Raw genomic sequence first — 6,883 nt, 5'->3', positions numbered from 1 at the left:
TGGAACAACCCGAAGGGTTTGTGATTCTCGGTCAAGAAAAGAAAGTTTGTAAACTTGTAAAGTCTTTGTATGGACTCAAACAAGCTCCCAAACAGTGGCATGAGAAATTTGACCAAGCAATGATGGCAAACGGATTCAAAATCAATGAATGTGATAAATGTGTATACATTAAAGGAACATCCGACAATTTTGTCATTGTTTGTCTCTATGTTGATGATATGCTAATTATGGGCAGCAACAATAAAATAATCATAGAAACCAAGGAGATGTTAAAGAGAAACTTTGACATGAAAGATATGGGATTAGCTGACGTGATTCTAGGAATTAAAATCCTTAGAACACCCGAAGGAATAGTCTTATCACAATCTCACTATGTTGAGAATGTACTTAAGAAATTCAAAGCTTTTGATCTGCCTCCGGCTAAAACACCTATTGACTTAAGTATACACTTAGCCAAAAATCGAGGAGAACCCGTATCACAATCGGACTATGCTAGAATTATTGGAAGCCTAATGTACTTATCAAATTGTACAAGGCCGGACATAGCATATTCTATTAGCAAATTGAGTCGGTTTACAAGTAATCCTGGAAAGGATCATTGGACCGCATTAATAAGAGTGTTGAGATACTTAAAACACACAATATCTCATAGTATACACTATTCGAGATATCCCGCTGTTTTGGAAGGGTATTGTGATGCCAATTGGATATCCGACACTAAAGACTCTAAATCCACAAGTGGGTTTGTATTTACCATTGGTGGAGGAGCAATATCATGGAAATCTTCTAAGCAAACATGTATAGCCCGATCTATAATGGAATCGGAATTTATTGCTTTAGACAAAGCCGGCGAAGAAGCCGAATGGTTAAGAAACTTCTTAGAAGATATTCCCTGTTGGGAAAAACCTTTGCCTCCTGTTATGATACATTACGATAGCATGGCTGTCATAGGGAGAGCAAAGAATAGTTTGTATAACGGTAAATCTCGACACATTCGTCGAAGACATAATACCGTTAGACAATTGATCACTACAGGAATAATGTGCATTGACTATGTAAAGTCAAAAGACAATATTACGGATCCGTTTACTAAAGGTATTAATCGTGATCAATTGTATAACGCAGTGAGGGGAATGAGATTAAAATCCACACGTTAAGAACTTTCATAGTGGTAACTCAACCATGATGACTGGAGATTCTAAGAACATGGTTCAATGAGACAACTAAATTATGGAAGTTCAAGTTGAGCACTTGAAACTTTCAAAATTCATTCTCATAGCTGCTCAAGTGCAAAGCCTGCAGCTTGTGGTAAAGGGTAAGCCATCAAAAGATTTTAATGATTCCTATAGCCTTATTAGGTGGAGTATGGCAGGATACTCTTTATAGGAGATCACCTATACAAGTGAAGAAGTGGGGCCGCTTCAAATTATCAATAACACTTGTGAATCCAAGAAATGGTCCAAGGCCGAAATGGACACAACGTGAGAACGAAAGATATTAGATCTATTATTGTGTGTATGTTGTTGACTAGGTTTACACAAAAGTTGACCGGTTCAAGACATCATGTTCACCGAGCAACGAGTAAATCCGATGGCATTACACTAAGGAAGGTTCAAAGCTAACAACTACCTATCCTAATGCAATAATGGATCGTCGGGACTTAGTTTTTTGCATTTGCATTAATCATCATTCATGTGGGGGATTTTTGGAATAAATGGCTTAATTAGTCCATAATTACTTTGTAATTAATGGGATTAAATGGCATATTTGGAATCTACATTTTGAGTAGATTAATTTGGTATATTTACTTGTTCAAATCTATTAAGAATTGAATGAGTAATTAAATGCCAAAAGATAGCCATTGAAAATGGAAATGTGGAGTGTCATCCCACATTGGAAAAATAAGGAAGTTGAAAGCTATTTATAAAGTGCTCTCCATCATAAAGGAACAATCAAGTGTGCTTCTCTATGGTGGACCATATGGTGCACCCAAGTGGGTTTTGACTTAGCCTTTTAAGGCTAAAACTCAAATTCCTACGAGGAAGGCCGAGTCCGAGTCCGAGGCCGAGGCCGAGCACGTGCACGTCGCACTTGTCGCAATGGGCGCTTTGTAGGCGCACTTTGCACTTGACGGTGGCTCGTATGACGTGGCAGTGACGTGGAACATGTGGCTCGGTAACGTGGCGGATAAGGAATCTGGGTGGATGAGGTTGCTGACGTGGCATCGGTTGGATCAGACTGGTGAGGTGGGGGTGGTTGGCTCGCACCCCTTTGACTGAACCAGTGCGATGGTTCGGACCATTGGTTGGTTCGAACAGCCACCTCCTGGCAGACACCTCTTCATCGCACCCTTCCTTCTCCTATAAATACATCCCTGCAGAATGAGATTAGACACACCAAAATTAATTCAGATAATTAATTTTACTCATTCTCTCTACTAGTACAAGGTCTCGTACTCATTAAAACCGTTGTATCTTGGGAACATTTTCCATCGAACCGTGTGTATTGTGCGGGGCAATTTTGTCTTACGGAGAAAGAGTCCAACTCTTGCCTCGGTTCCTACATTCACGTCGTTATTCTATCCGCATTTCTACACCCTTTAATAACACAAGCTTCTCAAATCATATCTACACCATAGATATCCATTAAATCAAGCTTTAAACATCTTTGATCCTTGAATTAAGAGCAACTTTGGAGGGATTCTAAAGCTTGAAGTCAAGAGGAGGATTTTATTTTTCTACTCAAGAATCATTGAGTAAGTATTAGATTTACTTAGATCTAATTATATTTGAGTTAGAGATGAGTATATATTGATAGATCAAGCAGGAAAACATCATCCACTTCATTCTTGCAATTTTCGAAAATTAGGGTTCATACCCCTTCAAAAAAAATTCATCATCTAATCTTAAATTGAGATTATATTCATGCTATTTAGATCCTATTTAGTCCATTTCTATATGCAAAGGATGGATTTAAATCGATATGTGAATTTTTAGATGAGTTAGTTTACATGATTTTGAGAAGTTTGAAGTTCATGGATGGATTGTTGATTTGGTTATGTATGAGCTTTTGAGATTGTTGAGATGATGTTTGATGGATTAGAATGATGATTAAAGGTGTTTGATGAAGATTGAAGTGAGTTAGTTTGATGAAAGATAGAGTATAGATGGCTATATGCTTAAAGTTGGCAAGTTGATGAGTTATTTTAAAAACTTTTAAAAAGCTACTGACTTGATGAATTTATACAGGGTTCTTGATACCCAAAAATATTGAAAATTTTATGGTGAGTATATCAGAGTGTTATGAACGTCCATGTAAAATTTAAAGTCTTTTGGACATCGTTTGCTACCCTTTCAAAATACAAAACTCCAACTGCAACTTTCTACCGAAAGTTTGGAAGCAACAGACCTTAGAGTCACCCTTCTCAGTAGTTTCCCCTGACGTTTTTCCTTCCAAATTTTTATGGTAAAGAGATTAATGTGTTATATCTACCCACAAAATTTCAAGTCATTTCGGCAATGGTTACTATTTTTGAAAAATCAAAATCTCTGGTTGTACAAAACTGCCGAATCTGGTAGACTGTGGGAGAACGGCTATATCTCTTAAACCACTTGGAGTTTTTCAACCTACTTTTTTTAAATGAAACTAGACTCAAAGAGGTTTCCATGGCTATGAATCTCGAACCCATAAAAGGTCCAAGGAGAAACAGTTTATTCTCTTAAATTAAGACAGTGCAGAAAGAGAGATTGAATAAGATTTTGATTTTGAGATGAGATAGAAGTTAAATATGGATATATATGTGGCTTTGTGATAATAAAATGAGCCTATATATGAGATATGAGACGAAAAGAATCACCCCTAAAAATTTTGAGTAGTGGCCGAATATATGCCAAGGAAAGTTGGATAGTGGGTTTAAGAATGTTTCATCATATGTCTTTGATTTTCTAAATTAAATTGTTGGGCATTTTTTTTCCAACTAAAAATATTTTTTCGATTTTCACAAAAAGTTTTCCAAGTATGTTTGCAATGATGTAAATGAGTTTGATTAATTCTTCTATGTCCTAATGTGAGATTATATTGCTTGTGCTTGTATGTCTCTGTGTGCTTGTAGATGTGGTTTAGTTCTATGTGAGTGTTGAGTCGAGAGTAAAATAGCGATTACTTAGAAAGAGTTTTTATATGAGATTGAGATAGACGGAGTGTAATGATGAGGAGATGAAATAGTACTAAGATAGGAATGGTATTCTTAGTCAGGAAGTTTCTGACTAATCTCTTTTATTCTTATTATGAACTACTCCGATATGACGGTATCTGAAGATACGAGCAGAGGACGGAAGTGAGTCCACCCCGAGTGCTACGAGAGTAAGCTAAAGCCATCAGGTGGGCATTATTTTTACTATACGTATATAGAGATCCCCTGCGTATCGTAGGCCTCTTATACGAAATGAAATAAATGATGTGATTTAACAGTCAATTTCAGTTTGATGAAAATTATTACTGTTGATGATGTTTATGAGTCTGATAAATATTTTGAGATTTATTGATGTTGAACTAATTGACTTGCCAAGTTTTGATGACGACGAGCCTGTATGTCATCCTCTACTGATGAGACGAATTCGGGTCTTGCCACAAGCGGGATTGTGTACACAGAGGTGACCGTGAGCTGTCCTTCGGGTCGGCCGGTCACGGTACTTGAGAAGGAGGCCTACTTCTCAGTACCTTAAATGATGATGATTTGTAGATGTGGTACATACATAACGAGAATTTTGACCGGTCATTTATTTATGATGTTTATGATTGTTAACTGCTTACACGGGTTCTTTTGAGTAAAATCCCCATGTATTTCTTATGTGGCAAGTTCAATCTATAGCTCTAAGAGCTAGTTTTCATTGATTTTTCGGCATATGTCCACTGAGTATTCTGTACTGAGCTCTGCATGTATTTCTAAACGTGCAGGATAAGCGAGGAGGGAGATTGGACTGGTGCTGGCAGGGGTTTTGTTTCGGATGATCGTCATTATACCGTAATTATTTTCCTTGCGGTAACATCAAGATGTTGAGGTTTATTTTGAACTTAATCAATAAATTTACTCCCGGCTATATGTCTTCATACATATAGTCTGTGCGCATTTTGCTGCGATACTCTGTATATCCCGAGTCATTGTGAGTAATTAGCTATGTCTACTTTGTAAAGGTTGACAAGAATCTCGATGATTTAAAAGTTATAAAGCCAATCATATTTTTATTGATGATGATGTCATCTTTCTTGGTTTATCATGTTTCAGTGATTGCTTCCGCTTGACGTTCGATCTAGTTTTCTCTTTTTACCTTATTAATTTATTTAGTCGTATCGATACCCGGTCTACGCTATCACTGGCTAGGCGTCGAGCTGCGACACCCCTTGACCATCGACACAATACAATATTTATTTTTAAAAAAATTGTCACTAGAGGGCAGTTTACTCATGAATGTGGTCTTAAATTTTTTGCTGGTAGAAAAACTATAATGGATGTTAGTTTTCTTGAGGATCTAGGTCTGGCAAAAAGCTGTGATGTGTCTCGACAGCCGTGACACTTAACCAGGATATGAAAGAAAAAAGCCCTTCGCAGAGCTGAAGGGGCTATTTGATAGAAGGGAATGCGGAAATAATTACAAATAATTACAAGGAAATAATTACAAATAATTACAATGTCTACAAGGCAATGTAACACCCCGATTTTTTCATAAAATAATATTAGATTATTTTCTAGAATATTTGATAGAATTTGAAGGAATTTGGGATTTATTTGAACTTAGAATAAATTAAATCTTAGCATAATGAAATTTACAATGATATTTCATTGAGCATCTCATGAAATGAGCTCAACTACAATGTATTATTATATTATTCTTAGACTTGAATTTATATTTATCTAACAACTATTTTAAAAAAAAGATAAATTATATATAGATATTTAAATTATATACATATATATATATGAATATATAGTATAATAATAATAATAATAATAATAATAATAATAATAATAATAATATATGCATATATGTAAACCTATAAATTAAATTGAATAGCTAGGAAAAATTAAACTATTATGTATACGTAAAGATATATGTATATATTTACCTTAGGAATTTACTATAGCAATATATATAACTCCACTTTGCATGGAAGATAAGTTACTTACGTAACTGTTACCTAAACCATGCATATATATATATATATATATATATATATATATATATATACACAACAAGAAAAGTTATCGGACACCGACGGATTTACCGACGGAATGACATCCGTCACAGATTACCGACGGATTAACGACGGACCAACGACGGAATTACAGTATTAGACATTACGACTGAAATAATGACGGATTTATAGACGGACATTAAAAATATGAACGCGCAAAAAATTCCCGCGACATTACCGACGGAATCAACGACGGAATGCCGATGGAACATGTACCGACGGACCGTATTACGTCGGTAATATTTTATTTTAAATTATCTTAATTTTTAAATAAATAAATAGCAACGATTTTTTGCCCGTCGGTAATAGCGACGGACCGAATTCCGTCGGTAATAATCTGGTTTAAATTTTTTCGGAATTGAATTAAATGATAGCGACGGATTTTATGTTCCGTCGGTAATAGCGACGGAAAAATCCTTTGCAAAATCCGTCGCTGAGCCCTAAAAACGGGATTTAATTGAGCAGCCCCCATTTCAGTTTCCACCGCCTCCATTTACGTGAAATCAGCCTTCTTCTTCAAAATTCCTCCATCTGAATCCAATCGCCGGCGACGAACCCCGTTCGGCCCATCACCTCGCCCCAACCGTTCTCCTCCTCTGCCACCGACGTTCTCCCCCTCCGCCGCCTCTGA

The 6,883-nt window shown here is 36.2% G+C and overlaps 1 long non-coding RNA gene across 1 annotated transcript; it reads left to right on the top strand.

Annotated features, from left to right (window-relative positions):
* The first annotated feature begins 2,614 nt into the window (after positions 1-2,614).
* LOC131016269 (uncharacterized) lies at positions 2,615-5,271 on the top strand. The gene is made up of 2 exons (XR_009098906.1): positions 2,615-2,755; positions 4,318-5,271. It is a non-coding gene; the product is annotated as an uncharacterized LOC131016269 (long non-coding RNA).
* The last annotated feature ends 1,612 nt before the right edge of the window (positions 5,272-6,883 follow it).

Source organism: Salvia miltiorrhiza, chromosome 1, assembly GCF_028751815.1.
Source record: "Salvia miltiorrhiza cultivar Shanhuang (shh) chromosome 1, IMPLAD_Smil_shh, whole genome shotgun sequence".
In the NCBI taxonomy this organism is placed as follows: domain Eukaryota; kingdom Viridiplantae; phylum Streptophyta; class Magnoliopsida; order Lamiales; family Lamiaceae; genus Salvia; species Salvia miltiorrhiza.
This window is presented reverse-complemented; position numbering and strand designations above follow the sequence as displayed.